General features: G+C 37.2%; 1 long non-coding RNA gene across 1 annotated transcript in view; it reads right to left on the bottom strand.

Moving 5' to 3' along the window:
• Nucleotides 1-4,827: 4,827 nt before the first annotated feature.
• Nucleotides 4,828-20,522, bottom strand: part of LOC307188828 — a 169,347-nt gene continuing 153,652 nt past the window's right edge. Inside the window, exons 3-4 of the long non-coding RNA XR_013829073.1 lie at nucleotides 7,666-7,708; nucleotides 4,828-5,175 (exon numbers count right to left, since the gene is read on the bottom strand). This is a non-coding gene — a long non-coding RNA (uncharacterized lncRNA). The remainder of the gene's footprint in view (nucleotides 5,176-7,665; nucleotides 7,709-20,522) is intronic.

Raw genomic sequence — 20,522 nt, 5'->3', positions numbered from 1 at the left:
GATGAACAGATTTCACCTAGACTGGCATAGTTTCCCTCGTCCCCATAATTTCAGGGACAATATGTAATACTGTTGAAGATACACTGGATATAGTCAGTAAAAGTTGAGGTGGATGTCTGCTCCTCAAATGAGGGTGGTGAGTGGGGAAGGATACATCATATATATATATATATATATATATATATATGTGTGTGTGTGTATATATATGTATATATATATATAATTTTGGGGAAGATATTACAAGGCTAATTAAACTACAAAATTTTGTACTTTTTTTTAAAGTTCTATGTAGTAGGAACAGAAAATCTTGTAGAAGAGAAATAACATATTCAAAAATATTGTTTTCACAGTATAACAGTGTTTGAAGCAGCATGAGAAATGGTTGTTCATCTCTATTACATGAGAATTTCCAGTTGGGCCATTCGTTGAAGAGTGTGCAACAGAATAACAACTTTTGCCTTTCAAGAACGAGTCCATACCAGGTACTAAAATAATTTGAAAGCAGAGACCAGCATCTAAATTCTGTAATGTAACAAAACCCTGGAAACTGGCACATGTTATAAATTTAAATGATGGTTAAAATCAATTCCTTTGTAGGAAAAATGCATTTAATCTAAACTTTTGGGTGACATTTCTAACTTTCTCTGTGGTAGCTCTGAAAATGTATCTGATCACCTGATGCGACACTGTCAAACCCTTCCAAACACTTAAGCAGGGCAGTTTCTAAATGAAATTGGTATTCTCCAGGCGCTTTCCCGAAATGCAAGCCCAGGGCGGCTCACACTCACAAGCTACAAGAGAGAAATGTCGGTACTGTACTTTAATAGTGCCTGGGAAGCATGTGCTTGCAGAGACTGGGCGACCCCTGCAATAATAACTGCACAGCTTTGTTTCATTTGAAAACATAAATCTGTACACACATACTTAGGTAGACATAGATCCATGTATATAGAAAAAAGTTCAGCAAATAATAAAAGAAAGGATGAACATTGGCACAGGAGATGTTGACAGCATTATGCAAACTTTTCAATATTTCCTTGCATGCTCGACTTTAACTTTTGTTTATAAAGTCCACTTAGATATAATTTACAACTTCTGTTCGCCTAAGCTGGGTTCTGTAAAATCTGTCTAAAAAAATCAGCCCAGAGTGCTTTGAGATGTTACAAATATATCTAGATATCAAACACTGAGCCTTGCAAATTATATCCATTTTGGAAAGTCTGGGTTGGTATTTATGTACACAATATATTTTAGCTCTGATGTTTTAAGATGATGAAGCAAGCCTTGCTTTTTTTTTTCCTCGCCTTTTCCAACTCTTGCTCTAGTATCTATGAAAGAGACTTAGGAGCCCAAGCAAAATAAAATAAGAAATTCTGAAGGTTGTCACTATTTACAAATTATGGGAGTTCAGGCTTTGTCAGGTGATTTGAGGGGGAAAAAATACACAGGTCAAGCAAAACTTGCCAATTCCCTGAAGTTTGTAATTTCGTTCTAGTATAATTTAGGACTTCAAGACTTAAAGATGTTATACAACTATATCTGTTACTTCAGCCACGTACAGCTGTTGCAGACATCTGACCTCTTTCTTCTTTAGGAGTAGATAGAAATGTCAATCAATCGAGATGAAGAGAAAAGGGTAAATCCCATCTCTTTATTTATTCTTGCAATGTAAATTGCTTTGAGATCAAAGACAGAAACTGAAGTTCTTAGTGTCCACCTTTAAAATAGCAGAAGAGCTGGGCTTCCCTGGTGGCGCAGTGGTTGAGAGTCCGCCTGCCAATGCAGGGGACACGGGTTCGTGCCCCGGTCCGGGAGGATCCCACGTGCCGCGGAGCGGCTGGGCCCGTGGGCCATGGCCGCTGAGCCTGCGCGTCCGGAGCCTGTGCTCCGCGCGGGAGAGGCCACAACAGTGAGAGGCCCGCGTACCACAAAAAAAAAAAAAAAAAAAAAATAGCAGAAGAGCAAAAACACTGCTTCATTTTTGCTTTCATCGGAAGAAGAGCCTGTACTTTTCTGCCTGAAGTATCAATAGTTGTGAAGCGTGGGGTGTGCTTGGTGGTGCCCCTTTAACGACGGGGCTGCAAAGGAGCATGCTTCATAGGCAATACACATGTACTCTAAGCTTTGGCCAAAGTGAAATATTTCTAACTCAGGATGGGAACTGAAGGGATTAAATGAAAGGTAAAATAATGGAGACTAAAATAACTTGATAATAGTTTAATGAAATAGTAGTTTTTGACTATGACAATAAGGATGTAAATCGAGTATTAATATAATAGGGGGACCAGTTCCATATGAAAATGCAGCTGGATGCACCCATGGAGACCCATGGGGACTGTCAGATTCACGGTGAACTTTGGCCAACAGGAGGTGGCAGGGAGAGGTGGAGAAGAGAGAACAGGCCTGCTCCTTTCTGTTTGTTCTTGATTACCCACCAGTAGCTCTTCAATCCTGAAGCAATGGTTTCCAGCCTTTAGCATTTTCCCAAATCCTGTCTCCTTGTGTCCCCTCAGATGGAAGTAGGATCTGCTGGCCGGAATCCCTTCCTCTGAGTCTGGATTCCAGCTCTGTCCCCTCCTCAAAGCTTCCAGTTCTGTCCTCTTGCCTTTGTTACCCCACACTTTGCGGGGCGGGGCGGGGGGGGGGTTCCCTGCTTCCTTCAGTGACTGTCTCTTGTTGCCAAACACTTGGGAAGTAATTCCCAGTTCTCTTTGTTAGAATAATCAACATGATTTCCATTTCCTTCTGGATTCTGGCTGATATACTCTCTTTGCTCCAGACAGATTTCTTTCTTTCTTTCTTTTTTTTTTTCCAAACAACTTTTTATTGAAGTTTCGTTGAGTTACAGTGTTGTGGTAGTTTCAGGTGCACAGCAAAGTGATTCAGTTATACATACATATATATCTATTCTTTTTCAGATTCTTTTCCATTTTAGGTTATTACAAGATATTAAATATAGTTCCCTGTGCTATACAGTAGGTCCTTGTTTGTTGTTTATCTATTTTATATATAGTAGTGTGTATATGTTAATCCCAAATTCCTAATTTATCCCTGCCCTTGCCCTTTCCCCTTTGGTAACCATGAGTTTGTTTTCTATGTTTGTGAGTCTGTTTCTGTTTTTGTAAATAAGTTCATTTGTACCATTTTTTTAGATTCCACATATAAGCAATATCATATATTTGTCTTTCTCTGTCTGACTTCGGTTAGTATGAGAATCTCTAGGTCCATTCATGTTGCTGCAAATGGCATTATTTCATTCTTTTTCATGGCTGACTAGTATTCCATTGTATCTATGTACCACACCTTCTTTATCCATTCATCTCCAGACAGATTTCTTAAGTTCCTCAGACTACTTATGGTTCTATTCCCGACTTCCCACACTCAGTTCTCTCTTTTAAGGCTGTTTCCTCTTTCTGTTCTCCCTCTCTCACCCCTTACCTCTCAGATTTTGCCCAGGTAACTTCTCCTGGATACATCACTTCCTCAGGAAACCTTCCCTGACCCTCTAGACCATACTGAATCTCCATTGTCCCCCTTTTCTGAGACCAATCACGTCACCTTATTGCCCAGGGTCCATTTCCCCTCCTGGCTCCATGCAGTGAGAGGGCAGGGGACATATCTTACTCTTACCCAGGGCCAAGCACATTGTAGGCAATCAATAAATATTGATTGATTATTGATTAAATTAGCTTCTTATAATTAAAAAATTGGGTAAAGTTTTTCAGGTAAAGTATACTTTTAGATTTTTATTCTCTCTTCATTTGAGTGATTGCAGGCACATGGGATTCTTTTTTTTTTTTTTTTTTTTTTTGTCCTGTAGAGGGTTTAGCTCCTTCATCATCTCCATCAGGGCTCCCTCCAACTCTTGGTGTTAATTTGCCTAAATAAATATATTCTCTAGGTAAAAACTGTGTGCTTGCTAAGCAAATACTGTGTCAAGGAAAATCTTTCGTTTCCCCTCCAGCCTGGTGGCTACCTCTGAGCCACTCTCAGGCAGGACAGGACATTCTCAGCAGTTGCCCCTGCTTTTGCTTTGGGACTTTAATTTTCCACCCGGCTGCTGCTTCCTTTAACTGTTAGTTCAGGGATTCTGGCTCATACATTTTTTTCTAGAGACATAAAGTACGAAGAAGAGATACTTTTAACTCGATTGAAGCACTCCTGCCAGGAGCTAGCTACCTCAGAAGATGGGTTTCTGCCACTAGAGAAAAGCCCAAGTAAAAATATTCACTTGTTGCTATTGACTTATTGTAATAATTGATATTGATATTTCTATATTAATAAGAATTCTCCAAGAAAATATTCTTTGTGGCTCAAGAAAAATAGTGATTTTTTAATGACTGTGGCCAGGACTGCTTTCACATAAAACAGCAAAATAGAACAACTTTGTTTACGAAGCTCCCTTTTGTCTTTCCCCAGGGCACTGGCCAGAGGCTGTGGTACCCCCAAGTGCATCACTTTCTCTCCCAGACAGGAACTTTCCATGTGATAGTAGCTTTCACCCACTCCCAATAAGTTACCTTTTCATGGCCCCATCTTCTCTCAGGAAAACTAAATGAAAAATGGGTGCATGCTAATGAATTAGTGGGTACTGAGGGCTAAGGAAATCAATTTTAGGTAAAATATGCATTTGAACTAGAATTTCCTAATATCACCATGCCTAAATTGTGCATTTGAATGCAATGTGACTCTTTCAGTAGCAAATAGCAGATATTTAACATCTCTTTTTTCTTTATGAGAGTGTTGAGTTGTAAAGACTGCAGGGAACTTGCAGTACTTCTGAAGATCTTGTACTTGATGGATCAAATACAACTTCAGAGTCTCAGATTTAATTTGCATTGTCTTAACCCAAAGAAGTCCAATGATAGTGGGTTTTGTTTTGTTTTTGTTTTTGCTTTTGTTTTTTTTAGATATTTGGGGCCTGAGGTATCCTCTGAAGTTGGTGAAAATGTCTACTTACTTTGCTTTGAATAAAATCTTCCTGGAAGGGCTTCCCTGGTGGCGCAGTGGTTGAGAGTCCGCCTGCCGATGCAGAGGACATGGGTTTGTGCCCCGGTCCGGGAGGATCCCACGTGCCGCGGAGCGGCTGGGCCCGTGAGCCATGGCCGCTGGGCCTGCGCGTCCGCAGCCTGTGCTCCGCAACGGGAGAGGCCACAACGGTGAGAGGCCCGTGTACTGCAAAAAAAAAAAAAAAAAAAAAAATATTCCTGGAAAAAAGTTCAGTGCATATGAATATTTATTCTCTAATGGGTTCCTAACTTAGTCTCCACAAGTCTGATTAGGCAGAAAAGAATACGTTTGCATAATACTATCACTTACTGATCTGCTACTATGCGCCCTGTAATGCACAGGTATTCTTTATGTAATCCTAACAGCATTGTAAAGTAAGTGTTGCAATCTCCACTTTATCTTTTGAGGAAACAGAGGATTAGACTAGTTAATTCATTTCCCAAAGTTACATGGTTAGTTCAGTGGCTTGACTAGAATTTAGACCCAAACCCTCTTTGATGCCAATCCTTCAATGCTTTTGCTCTTTCTATACTACACCTCTCTCTTTCTTTCTCAGGTGGAAACTTTGATTCATAACTAAATATATGACTTATTTGTAGGTACCTTTTAACTTAGATTTCTGACAGGGTTCAGCAGCATTTGATGGAATTTCGGCCAAACTCTGATCTACAAATGCAAGTATCTTGCTTACATTCTTGAAGATGGGGCTTTGGTAATTTTATAGGCTCCGGTGTTTTATACTATAAGTAAATTTTGTTCTGAATGGTTTCAAGGAGAATAAGCAGGCTACTTGCCGGCTACTTTTATTCTGATCACTGTAATCTGTTATGGAAACAAAGAAACAGAAAACCTTAAACCTATATAAAATGTAAACCCTCTATTGTTCTTCTGTGGTGTGTAAATTACACATTGGTATAAGATGTTTATATCATTAACAAATTGGCTTTCAAAAGCATTTGCCAAATTTGGACTTATTTACTAAGTGGCATATTCTTAAGTGAAATTAAAAGAAGGTCTCTTCTGGTAATTCCAGTAATATTTCACCTAGGCGAGAATTTAGGTTCATGAAGCTATGACAAAATGGCAAGTATTCAAGCCCCGGTGGACTCTGAATAGTTGGTCCACACTGGCTCCCAAGAGCAGATTTTAAATATTAAGGAATTTTGTGAGCTGGTTGTTAAACAGAGCCACTATTAAAAATTGGATTACATAAACTTACAATTAAGTAAATTACATTAAAACAAAAGTAATACATACTCAAAATGTATTACTTCCTACTTAATTTTTGAAAAATTTTATTGAAGTATAGTTGATTTACAATGTTGTGTTTAATTTCTGCTGTACAGCAAAGTGACTCAGTTATACATATATATACATTCTTTTTCATGTTCTTTTCCATTATGGTTTATCACAGGATATTGAATAAAGTTCCCTGTGCTATATAAGAGGAACTCATTGCTTATCCATCCTATATATAATGGTTTGCATCTGCCAATCCCAAACTCCAAGTCCTTCCTACTTAATTTACTACATTGTGCTATCATCCATGCTCTTGAGATAATTCATGTCTATTGTATCTGTATTTGGAAGTATCATATAACAGTGTGCTGTTGAATATTTCTTCCCGCCTTTGGGGATGCATGTTTGTAGCTTACATTCTATCAGAGAAGAAGTACTCAAGCCATAGAAACTGGCAAACGCTGAGAATTAGGGCTTTATTTATTGTTTTGGATTTTGGTATTTTTTTGGTCTAGACTTAAAAAAAATGATGGAGGAAATAATAATGCAGATCAAATTTAAAAGTGCATTATATCCGTAGCTGTTATAATGTGAATAGTGCGACACATAATGACATATCCTCCTAGTATTTGCAAACTATTATGAGATTCAGCAAAGGAAATGCTCATATCATTGATAATGAGTGAAGTTCCAAATTATTTCTTTGATGTTTTTACCTTCATCTTGTTTGTTAAAGTAAATGAAAATATTAACCAATGTTGATGTTAGAATTCTATTCATCAGTTGTAACCAGAGATTGATAATGAATTTAAGAGTTTGGCAAAAATCAACCAAAGCCTCTACGAGAATAAATTGGCTGTGTGAAATCTGGGGGAAAAAAAGAGTTTTACATATTTTATTACTATTTGTAATTTGTGTGCTACACATTCTTTTTATCAGTAAAAGGTATAATAAAGAATAAATGTACACGCACACATTTTTCTTCTTCTGGAGAGCCTGTTGTTTGAACATGTAGCAGCGTACCTCTACAGGTGTGCAAGCCTAATTGAGATTCCAGTTTATTCTCTGTGAATTGTATAGATACTGTCTACCATTACAGGGCTGAGGACTGTCCCTTGCAACTGTCAGTTAAGGTATTGGTCCAGTGAGTTGAAGAAAACTAAGTTCCACAAAGGCTACTGGTAGAATCTACCGTGGCATATTTAAAAGTCTTCTAAATGTCAATGGATGAAACGTCCAGAATAGACAAACACCTAATCCTGCACATTTTTGGAGAACTTCCTTCTTCTTAGGACACACATGAGGTGTGAGGTATCTGTGACATCCAGGAGAGCTTTCAAATTCCTGTTGAATTTTGTTTCCCTTTGGGTATAGTTAGTGAATTAAAGAGCATATGAAGTTTTTCAACATACTTACCCAAGCCTCAGAAGCTTTCGTCCCCACGGTCAATGTTGAAAATCTGAAAGAGTATGGAAGGGATGTTTTGTCATTATTTTAAAAATGTTAAATTCTTACCCTTTTTCTTTCTTTCATTTCTCCTCTCTTCCCCTTTAGCTTCTCTTTTTTTCTTGTTTTTAAATTTTTTCCTTCATTGAGAAGTTTTATTGAGAACAGAGGAACTAATGATTCGAAGATAAGTAAGAATTCATGGAAAGTTACAAAACACAGAGAGAAAGCAAAGCATAATTTTCAAAATTATTCTTTTAGATATTTACTGTGAAGGGGAATTATAAAATGACATCTGAGTCATTATTTTTTAATATTTCTAACTTGTTCGTGTACTTAGAACCTCTATTACTTTAAACATTGTAGGTATTGCATGAGAAAGTAGGAGTGGTTCCTAATAGAAGAATGATGAATGGTTTAAAGGGTCCATCCTGTTCAAGATTTCAGCTGTGATGCTTTGCCCAAGGGTTAATAAGGTGTATTTTCTGCAGAAATGATTAGACCATGTTTTTCCTCGTTTGCAAAACAGGCTGTGTGTGTGTGTGTGTGTGTGTGTGTGTGTGTGTGTGTGTGAATGTGTGTACACAAGCACTCAAAATAACTGTCTTGAGAATCCTCACCAGAGTCTGATTTCCTTTTTGGGTATTTGTGAAATATTTTGTTACATCATACACTGAGCGGGGGGGAATGTAAAATGACAGTCCACATTTGCTTAAAGCCAGAGAAGCTTCGTGCTCATTATGTGGACAGGAAGGCAAAACCTGCTTTTGTTTATTTGGTTTTTATGAATCTAAATCCTTATGATTTGCCTAAGACCTACTCCGTTAAACACCAGTCTTTGTTTCTCTAACAGCAGAATTGTTCTCTCAAGGATAAAATCTAAGTTATCTGACAGTTCTAAAGAGATAATTTAAGAAATAACCAAAAGAATGAGAAGTACTGTAATTATACAATTGAACAACCTCGACCAGTAAGATGTTCGATGTGTGAGATGCAGCAACAGAGTAACTTAAAGAGAAGTTAAGTTACTCATTGCTCTACTATTCAGGAGATATTCTGACATGGGTCTAGAAAAATTTCCTGCTATGAGAATATTTCTGAGAATGAATTCTTTCTCTTTTTAAAATTTTTCTTACACCTTAAGTTCTAAAAGCAGCAGCAATTTTTGCTAGAAAATAGATTTCACTTTATTTTGAATCATTCTTCAGTATATATTCTCTTCCTGCTTTCTTTGGAAGCACTCTCTTTTTTTAAATTGGAGTATAGTTGATTTACAATGTTGTGTTTAGTTTCAGGTGTACAGCATGGGAGAATTCTTTTACCTGAAGCTTGGTGGGTTTTAAGCCTTGAAACTGAAATTTATTTCTCCCAAGGAGCATTCACATCTCTCATTTAGCTGACCTAGTGATAGGAAACTATGACAAATTTCTCACCTTTTCATTGATCGAAGTTACATATTTGATTATTTTTCAATTATTCTACCTTTAAACTTCGTTGGTTTTTTGAGATCTGTGGCATATGGACGTAATTCACCCTTTTATCTTCTAAACTGAATACAAAACTTGCCCTTTTGCTTTCTCTTATAACAATGGTGATTAGGTCCAAGATAACTCAGAATGCCAGTTCTTGAGGGGAATGTTGCTTATGAGTCTTTGTGCTAGATTTATCTGGGATAAGCTTTCAGTATTATTCGAGTATTTGTATTTCTCAATTTGGACTTCATTTTTCATAGTTTCAAGGAATTCCATGATTGTCAGGTATCTTAAAGACCAAAAACCCCAAACACTTCATCTCTAATAATGGAACTGACATCTAAAGATCTTAAGTGACTTGCCAACATCATACAAAATAATTCGGGGCGGAGCAGAGAAGAGAATACAGATTCTATATCTATACTATTTCTCTTACTTCATATGGCCACTTCTGAGGCCTAAATCATCTTATTTGTGGTTACTCTTTAGAAATTGATTAAAAGACAAATCAGGAAATTTCAGTATTTTTAATATTCATGTTATTGTCTTAGCTATTGGATTGTTAGAACCTATTCACAATCATAAAGCACAGGGTTGATTAGGTTATGATCTGTGGCAAAGACAACTGATTTTCTGAGCTCAAAATAACCTCTTGTGGGAAGAATAGAAATAATTGTAATTTCCCTGGGGGTAGAATTAGTTGTACATGACAAATTCCCAATGTAAAAAGGCATTTTGGTTCAATTTGGTTTCTCTCTGTCTCTCTCCCTCCTTCTCTTTTCATTCCAGCTGGGGTTCTGCCACCAAAACACTCAATCCTTGAAGGATAAAGCCCCTTTGGGTTGATGGCCTCATAGACTGTCAGAACATTAGAAATGGAAAGTGCTTTGGAGATAATCTGGCCCACGACTTTCACTTTGCTGACAATATCCAGAGAGATGGACTGACTTGCCAAAACCACAGATACTGGTGGAGCCAGAGCTGGTTCCTACTGGGATTCCTACTTTATCATCCACTTCTCTTTCCATCCCCCCTTGATATAATGAGGTAGTTAATTAATATGTACTTCTTTTGTCCTAGGTAAGAAGTATATAAATATCTACTTGTTCCAGCACCATTTGTTGAAAGACTATCCAGTCTCCTTTGAATTACCTTAAGTTTGCTATACCTCTATGCTTCACTAATTCCACACTGTAGCACTGTGATAATTCTTTTTTTTTTAGTCGTGCAAAAAAGGCAATGTTTTATATTTGTTCTCTGCATTTTACATGTTATAAATGCTCTTGTATTTATTCAACATTTAATAAATCAGTTTAAAAAATAATCAGACAAATATACAAAGGTGTATGTACAAGACTGTTTATAACAGTATTTGTAATAATAAATCCTGAACAAGCTCTATAAAAATCTATACATCCAGTAAAAATGGTGATGTAGTTCTATATTAATTGATAAGGTGGAGTTATTGAATTGAGATTATTCAATGAAATAGCATGGTACAAATCCATATGGTATAATCTATTTTTTTGTTGATAATACTGTACATATAGTCATAGAAGAAAATCTAGAAGAGTATTTTGATTGTGGGAATTTGGTATGAGTTTTTGCTGTAATTATTACTTTTTGTCTTTCTATTTTCTGTATTGTTAATTTTTCTCAATGAAAATGTGATAATTCTTGAAATTAGAGAGTGCAAGTCATCTAATCTTGTTGTCCTTCAAAAAATTGTTTTTTCTATTCTGGTTTCTTTGCATGTCAATATATATTTTTGAGTCAGCTTGTCACAAAAATACAAAATACACACAAAAAATTACACAAAACCTTGTTGGGATTTTGACTGAGATCATGCTGAATCTACAGATTAAGTTGCAGAAAACTGATTGCTTCCCAAAATCAAAATTTCCAATTTGCAAACATAGTATATTTCTCCATTTAATTTATTTAATGTCTCTCAACGATGTTTTGAAAATTTCAATGTACAGATTTTATACTTATTTAATAGTTTAATTTATCCCTAAATATTTTACGTTTTTGATGCTGTGTGATTTTTTTAAATTAAAATTTCCAATTGTTAGGTGTTAATATATAGAAATAAAATAGATTTTTGTATGTTAACTCTGTTAAAGTCATTTATTGTTCTAGTCATGTTTTTGTAGATTCCTTACGATTTTTACCTTGATTATCATGTTTCATGTTATCTGCAAGTAAGGATACAATTATTTCCTCCTTACCAAACTGCATGACTTTTATTTTCTTTTTCTTACTTTCTTTTTTTACTTGCACTGGCTAAAATCCCCAGTACAATATTGAAGAGAAGTTCTGAGATTAGACATCCTTGTCTTGATCCCAGTATTTAGGAGGAAGGCATTTGCTCTTTTACCATTAAATATGATATTAGCTGTAGGATTTTTGTTGATACCCTTTATCAAGTTGAGGAAGTTTCCTTTCATTAATACTTTCCTAGGAGTTTCTATGGTGCATTAATGACTTTAAGTTTTGTCAAATAATTTTTCTCCATTTATTGGGATGATAAAATGGTTTCTCTTTTGTAGTCTATTGATATAACAAAGTAAATTTATTGATTTTTAAATGTTGAAACAAGCCTAACATATCTGGGATGAACCCTCTTTTGTCATGATATACTATTCTTTTTTATATATTTCTTGAACTGATTTAATAAAATGTTATATAGGATTTTGCATTTATATTAATGAGAGATACTGGTCTTTAGTTTTATTTTGTGTAAGGGCTTTGTCTGATTTTCAATATCAGAGTAATGGTGGAATCTTTCATTTCTGGAAGAGTTTGTGTAAAATTAGTAACATTTCTTCCTTAAGTGTTTAGCAGAATTCACTAATGAAGCCATTTTCTTTTTCTTCTTTTTTAAAAAAGGTAATCATTAGTACTTTTAAGGTTATTTTTTCTTGAGTGCACTTTAGAAGTGTGTGTCTTTCATGAAAACCACATGTCATTTTAGTTGCTTATTTACCTGTTTGTCTTCTCCATTAGCTTATTATAGACTCCTTGAGAGAAGGGACCCAGTATTTTATTTTTAAGCCTTCAGATCTTAGTGTAGTGTAAGGCACATGGTAAGTATTTCATAAATATATCTTAAATAAATGAAGAGGTGGATGAATTTCCAGTGGGAACACAAGGAGTTTCATAGGAGAAAACCAGAGGTGGTTTAAGAGGGATTAAGATGAAAGAGGAAGAGGAGGCCCACAAAGAAAGGACAGTCAGGAGGAGACAAGGGTAGGGCTGATTAGGAAGGCAGAGTGAGCATCTTGGGGTATTGAAGTAGAAGTTAAGTTGGATTAAGGTAAACCAGAGCTAAGCCAAGGGATTTACTAAACTGAGGAGCTTGGATTTTGGTCTGTGTACATTGGGAAACCATTGAAGGTTTTGGAGAAGGGGAGTTCTAAGGACCGTTCTGGGTTTAAAAGGATGCTTCTGATGGCAAAATGTGGGATTGATTAGAGAAGATGAGACAAGAGGTAACGAAAGCAGTTCCTTGGCTGCTGTGACGCTACTTTAGTGGATACTAACAATGGGGACTCAAACTAGCCATGCTATGGGAGTAGGAAAAAAAGATTTCTCTCAAAAGTAGGGTTCTTAAGATTTTTTTCACCTGAGTGGGTGACGCATGAAGAGATGAAACAGAATCCTGAGGTCGGGTGGACTGTAATGCCATTAATTAAGCTGCAGCGACAAGAGAAAGGGCAGGTTTGCTGCAGACGGGAGCCTACCCAGACCAAATGGAGGGTACTGGAGCTCCAGAAAGTCTGGGAAGGTTTGGAGCCACATGCACAGAAGTAAAAGTCAAAGCCACTGAAATAAATGAGAACAGTGAGTGGGAAGAAGCCCTGGGAATGGATATACACCTAAGAGAAAAAACAATAGAACTGATGAAGTTCTGGCAGAAGAAAGGAAGGGAGCAAGAAAGCATGGAGACGTGCTTGTCTTTCAAGAGAGAGTTTCAAGAAAGTGCTGATGATGGGGGAGGCGGTGTAGCAGAGCAGTTAAGAGTCTAGAGCCACGAGTCAGAAAGATTTGCTACAGAATCTCTGTATTAATATTTGTATGACTGTCAGCAGGTAATATTATCTTCATCTGTAGAGTGAAGGCAATCTTATAACCTGTCTCATAAGGCTACTGCAAAGGATAAATGAGAAATAATCATCTTAAAAGGCTTCTCATTTTGCGTGGCAAATAGCAAGCAATCAATATTATCTGCTATGATCAACAGCACTACCGAGCTTCAGGGAGTTTGCAAAGAATGAGGGAGAAGGGGATGTAAGTTTTGCTTCTATGGAAGGCAAGGCAAAAATTACAAACCTGTAGGATTTGCTCTTAGATGTGGGGCTTTTCAAGTCTTCTTGCAATACAGGCATCTTTATAATTCTTATCTGTAGAATATTTGGGCATGGTGTGTGTGTGTGTGTGTGTGTGTATAAAAATATTTAATTCTAAATTGGTTTGATAATTTATATGAAAAGAGACTCCAAGGAAAATATCAAGAAGGCTACTATTTCTTCTGGAAAGACTTATGAAAAAAATGCCTCCAAGAAATGAATCAAAGGCAGATACATGTTAATTTTGTTTCCTTTCATTGTTGAAAATTAGTGGTACTTTATCACAGTGTATTATGCTTGTTTATATTTCTTTAAAACAAATAAATAATTTAGATTCTGATCACGATTTGAACTTAAGCCAGTTGGCTTATGAAACCAGCCATTAAATCAACAAAGACCAGATGTCTCTGAATTTTAATGTTCAAGTGGAATGTAAAATATTAAGAATCATTTAGCATTTTGATTTATCCTTTGATAGTGTAATCAAATTAATGTTTTAAAAATTACCTATAGAATTGGAAAGGAGATTGTGAAGTATCAGATACAATCTCAAAAGTTTTAGCATGATTTTGAAAAATGTATTTTAAATGTCCTTGAATGTTAGGAAAGCCATTTTGCTTGGAATAGAGCAGTGAGTATAATCGGCTACACGGCACAACACACACGTAATCCATAACACATGTGTTATGGGTACAGATTCCCTTTTAGAGTGAATGCCCATACAGCATCCTGAACTGGTAGAGAGCTTTCAGCTTTTCCACCCATTCTGTGATTTCTGCAAAGTAAACACAACTGCTTAGTTACATCTTTTTGTTTGTGTCCACGTTTATTCCAGGAGAGCTAAGTGGCTGACTTTCCTCCAAGGCACCAACGTCCTTCCTCCAGAGCCACAAGCCCTAGTTTCATTCTTCTGGATGAAGAAGATATAAACAAAAGCTATTTTTAACTTCCTCCTTTGCTACCCTCTCAAGGCCCGATAGCAGACCCTACCTTTGATTACTGGTGTGGGTCTACTCTGGTCATCGAATATTATACAATAAACTGTTTACATAGCAGCCCTTTTTACAGGTTTTAAATCTTCCCTAGCTGCCAGTTTCTGAAGCAGAGCCTGCCAGCTGGCAGACAGAGAGGTGCTTGTGTTCTAGTTGATTGAGGTAATTAACAGCCCAAACTGTCAGAAGGTGACAGCAGGCAAAGACTTTTTGCCCTGGGGTCACAGCTGGCTCCAACAACTTGCTCCTGATTTACCAGTAAAACTAATAATGTAAGGAATATTGGTATTAACTTATAAAATCAAGGGTCAAGCTGAGATTCTGGTCTGTACCCCACATTCACTGGCAGCAAATTAGCGATCAGGTCTTGCGGTTACTCTGTCTTGTAGTGACTCTGCCCTCTTAAACGACCCCTGCGAAAATCAGCACGTGCCTGTTGGGGGCAACACTATGTGGATTTTGGTCCACTTAAAGAAGCAAAGTGGTGTCTTTCACTTTGATTTCTTTCCGTAAGTGTAGCTCTTAATAGGATATAGTTTTTTTGTTGTTGGTTTTCTTTTTTCTTCCATTTTTATAGGAGTCTAGTTGATTTACAGTGTTGTGTTAGCTTCAGGTGTACAGCAGAGTGAATCAATTATACATATACATATATCCACCCTTATTTTTAGATTCTTTTCCCATAGAGGCCATTACAGAGTATTGAGTGGAGTTCCCTGTGCTACACAGCAGGTTCTTATTAATTATTTATTCCTCCCCCCCAGATATAATTTTTTTCATGTTTAAGAAAATCAAACCATCAGGCATTAGCAGATCATGCTTAGAGCAGGTATGTATGTACATATGTATGCATGTACGTATGTATTTTTGGTATAGAGTTTAGTTTTTATTGTTGTGTGTTTGGCTAGGTGCAGATATTAGATGATCAGCATTAGAAAATACTTATACTTAATTTTGCTTTGCAGTTCAGATCGAGCAATACTCTTATTCGTAGTGCTATATTTTCCTCTGGTGAGCCTAGGTCAGAAGTGGAGGTGGAGGATGCAGGGGGACAGACTAGATGGATGGATAGATGGAGAGATAGACAGACAGACAGATAGATCCAGATATATATCCTAAGCCTATTTTTTAAAATGATACTGATCTGTAAGGTATGATCGTTATTATCAGAGACTTTTCAAAATTTTAAGAGAAAAATGCAGGGCCTTGCTCATTTGAATTGAATCTTACCTTCCCAAATTTTATTCTACCTTTCTAGCAAAGGTCATGTTTGCTGTTCCAGGGGATAGAAACAATGACCACTTCACGTAGAAATTTTCTTTCCCCCATAAATTGCTAGAGGCTGTGTGCCATCATGAACTTATGACTTATCTAAACAATAATCATTAGATTTATTTATTTATTCATAAAATAAATAAAAACAACTTTGGGAACTTATGAGAGAAATTACATGAATATGAAAGTTTAGCTTTTCTGAAAGTGAGTCTTGTGCCTGTGGTCTCACAGAGATTTTTAAATGCGTTTCCAAACAAATGGGCTCCTTTGAATTTCAGTCCAGTCTCTGGTCTCAGGCATTCAGGAGACTGAGTGTGGAAATCCAGAATAAGAAACTTAACAGGTTACCTTGTTGAATCTCCTTGTCTTTGACACCTGAATAAAGTAAAAAGCTAAGGTGGATCAAGTGAGTATGTTTTTGGTTTTTTTTTTTTACATATTTATTTATTTGGCTGTGTTGGGTCTTTGTTGCAGCAGGCGGGCTCTTTTGTTGCAGCATGTGGGCTTCTCTCTAGTTGTGGCATGTGGATTTTTTCTCTCTCCAGTTGTGGCGTGTGGGCTTAGTTGCCCCGCGACATGTGGGATCTTAGTTCCCCCACCAGGGATCAAACCCTCATCCCCTGCGTTGGAAAGCGGATTCTTTACCACTGGACCACCCGGGAAGTCCCAAGTGAGTAAGTTTTTAAACCAACTAATTTGTTGACTACGGATTAGAACGTTGTACAAGAACACTGAGGGAGAAAAATAACTAAGATATGGTTTCTATTGTCGAAGAAGTTTAGTGTCTAGGTGGGGAGAGAAAGATTAAATCATAAAAATAAATAAGAATGTTATGATCTAAGATGTGCCACGAGGCTTGCAGGGTAATGAGTCAGTGAGAAAAGACTGGGAGGTAGGTGAGACGGGATGTTCTGGGGATGGTGGCAAACTAGCTGGAAAGATGCATAGGTTACAGGTAGATGTGTCAGGTAATGTGAAATTCTAAGGAGTTTGCAATTTATGAGAATGACACACCATTGAAGGTGGATGAGTTGGGAGTAATATGATCACAGGGATATTTTAGGAAGGTCATTTTAAGGAAAAATTTGAGGAAAACTGGAACAGTGATTCTCAAAATGAATTTTTACCTGAACTTGAAGAACTATCTCACTCTGATCATGGTAGGATGGTTGTCATGTGTCCTAGGGGTGCTCCTTGCTGACTGTTGAAATCATTGGTGTAGAGGAAGAAGAGGTTTCCATTAAAAGTTAAAGTGGAGGAAGAAAGTGAGAAGGATCTTGACTAGAGGATGGAGACAATGGAAAATAGGAATAAAATTCAAGGGATGAACATGAGTCACTTGAAAGAAGAATCTAAAGGAATAGCTCAAGTCTGAAAATAGCTTAGAAGATGGAATGAAAAACTGAAATTTACTGTGACAAGTAGACAAAGGGAGATTGTTATAGACGTTCAATGATTGATGATCTGGTTCTTTGATACACTAAATGCTGTTGCTTATCTTGTGCCTCTTGGAGAACCAATTAGAACCTGCTATGATATATTCATTGAATTGCTCTCCAATGGTCATATTCTCACCATGAAATTCTATGGCCAGATTATGAATGGGCTTGAAGAACCACCCAATGGTTTTCAGCAGAAGGATGTATTAGTACTTGTAGCAGATTCCCCTGGATGCAGGAAGCAGATGGTATTAGAGAGACATCAATAGTTGTGTGGAGATCATTTAGGAGCTTAATGGGACCCTGATGGGAAAAGATAGTTCTGGAGTCGACCTAAGTGATAGTAATGGGAGATGCACGGATGGAGATATTAAATAGGTTAGGACTTGCTTCCCCCCTCCCCCAGCCCCGGCCCCGCCCCAGATGTGGAGGGGAAGAATGGAAAAAAGGCTTTCAGCTTGGGCACCTGGCTGGACGGTGGTGCGTTAACTACTGAATACACCAGTTAATGATAATGTATAGAAAAGCAAGAACACAAAATTTTAGTGTTTTGATAAAATGTATGAGGTACATGATTATTTGGGCAGCCACTGGGAGCCAAGATAGCTTAATTATAACACGTTCACATCTAATACATAAGTCTACCAGGTCCTAGAGTTTATTTTGGCCTGAGATGTTTTCCCTAACAGTGTCACTTAATAATAGGACATATAGGGAAAGGACCAGCCACAGATGTCCACTGGAATCCCACAGCCTGCAAACTGTCTTTCACATCTCTAATCTCCTAACACTTTTTTAGTTTATAATCTCCAATAATACCTCTCCCTCAAGGATCCCTCTGAAAGTTTATTGGGGATTATCTTCGCAGAATTAGAATTGCCCAATATTGTGTTAATTTATGGTTTGACAAACATGTCAAAATAAATATCAGCTTTTACAACTGGGCTAAAGAGGCAGTTTTCTGTTTAAAAAGCTAGGCTCTTCAGTCACCATTCACCGGCACTTATCAGATACAGTATTTGTTTAGCTCATACTTTATTGAGAATGTTCATCTTTGTGACTCAGTCTAGACTGTTGTAATTTGCTCTTCATTAGAATTATTTAGAAAATGCAGTAAGTAAAGAAGATAATTTTTCAGCTATTTAATGTGCTTTCATATAGAGCAGTGGTTCCAAATAGTTCTATAATAAGATTTCTTTATATAACTTTTTATATTCTCTAAACATTTCAAGTTTTAAAGTTTTCTATTAAGCTTCATTATCAAGTTATAACTTTTTTCACTTTTTATCAGAGTTTCTGATTAACGCAAAATTACCAATGTTACCCAATGAGTCCATAAATTTCCAGTCTAAATTAAAGAAACGTGACATGAGGGTTAGTCTGTGAAACTTCATCTTAGGTAAATGTAATATTTCAATTAAAAGATATTAACGGTGACTCATCAGCTTTTATCAGTTAGGATCCAATTTGGTCGAATTTAACAAGGCCCAAAATAAGAGTGGCTTAAAATCGGTTTATTTCTCTTTAGCCTAAAATCCCAAAGTAAGGATTCTAGGGCTGGCATGACAGCTCTGCTCCACGCAGCTCTGAGGGAACCATAGCACTCCAGCATCATCTCCAGGTGTGGTAGGCTGATAACGACCTTCAAGGATATCACGCCCTAACCTGGGACCTTAAATGTTACCTTATTTAGGAAGAGAGTCTTTTTAGATGTGATTAAGTGAAGGATCTTGAGATGGGGGAGATTATGTAGGATTATTCATATGTGGGTCCTAAATGCCAGCACGTGTATCCTTGTAAATGGAGGTAGAGGGAGATCAGACACACACACACACACACACACACACACACACACACACACACACACAAACACACACACACACACACAGAGGAGAAGGTAATGTGAAAACAGAGCAGAGAGAGATTTGAAGATTTTGGCCTTGGAGGTTGGAGTAATGTGGCCACAGCATTCCATTCTAAGTTTTGAATTCAAAGAGTAGATTCTTCCCTAGAACCTCTGGAAGGAGTGTGGTTCCAGACACCTTGATTTGGACTTCTAGTCTCCAGAACTGTGAGAGAATAAATTTCTGTTGTTTCAAGTCACCAAGTTTGTGACTTGTAATTAGTTACAGCAGACACGGAGCACAAATACACTAGGATATGGTATATATTCTCATGGTTCAAGATAAGCAAACATCTCATTCATCTTCTAACCAAGGATGTGTAGAAAGAGAAATGTATATATTCATTGACTCACTTATTCATTCAACAAATATGTATGGAGAACCTGTTATATAGCAGGCACTGTCCTGGATGTTTGGAATACACCCATGGAAAACAAAAAGACTCCTTTCTTCTTGGAACATGTTTTCTAGCAGGGGAAGACAAATGAAGATAAACCATAAAAAGCAAATTATATATCATATTAGAAGGTGAAAACTTCAATGGAAAAAATAAAACCTATAGCACAGTAAAAAGAATTGAGAGGGTCATTTTAAAAGCTGGGCAAGCTGCAGTTTAAAAATAGATTGGTCATGGTAGTCCTCACCTCATTGAAAAGGTGGGATTTGAGAGGGTAAAAGTTAACCAGAAGAGCTCTCCAGGAAGAAGTGTATAGAGCAAGGATTTTGAGATATGAAAATGCCTCACATGTTTTGGAAACAGAAAAAAGGCCAGTATGATGATGGAAGACAGTAAAAATGGTAGATGAGGTCAGGATGGGAAGGAGGGGACCATTAAGTAGCATCCTCTAAGTTATAGTAAGGTCTTTGATTATTCAGTTGGGCAGCTATTGGAAGGTATGAGCTGAAAAGTGACATGATCTAATTATTAAAAGGATCATTCTACCTGCATTGTTGAGGATAGACTGTAGGGGATCAGGGTAGGCTCAGAGAGACCTATTAGGGGGATTATGGTGGCAATCTGGGCAAGATCTAACAGTGGTTCAGATTACAGTTGTACAGTAGAGATGGAGGGAAATGATTAATTTCTGGAGAAATCTTGAAGAAGTTAACAGATTCTCAGAAGATTGACTAGGACGTCTGAGGGGAAAAAGAGAAATGAAAGATGACTCCAAAGATTTGAGGTTGACCAACTAAAAGGTTGATAATATTACCAAGTAAGATGATACTAACGAGTAGATGAGGTTGGTAGGTGAGGATTTGGTGGGGTGGGGGTAGGTGGTGAGGGGAAGGTCAGGGTTTCAATAGTGTTTGAGCTATTAGCCATCTGTACAGTGATGCGAAGTGTGCATCTGAATATATGAATCTGGGCGAGAGGTCTGCCAGGGAGACTTCTGCT

This window comes from Stenella coeruleoalba (genome assembly GCF_951394435.1).
Source record: "Stenella coeruleoalba genome assembly, chromosome: 7".
Taxonomy (NCBI): Eukaryota; Metazoa; Chordata; class Mammalia; order Artiodactyla; family Delphinidae; genus Stenella; species Stenella coeruleoalba.
This window is presented reverse-complemented; position numbering and strand designations above follow the sequence as displayed.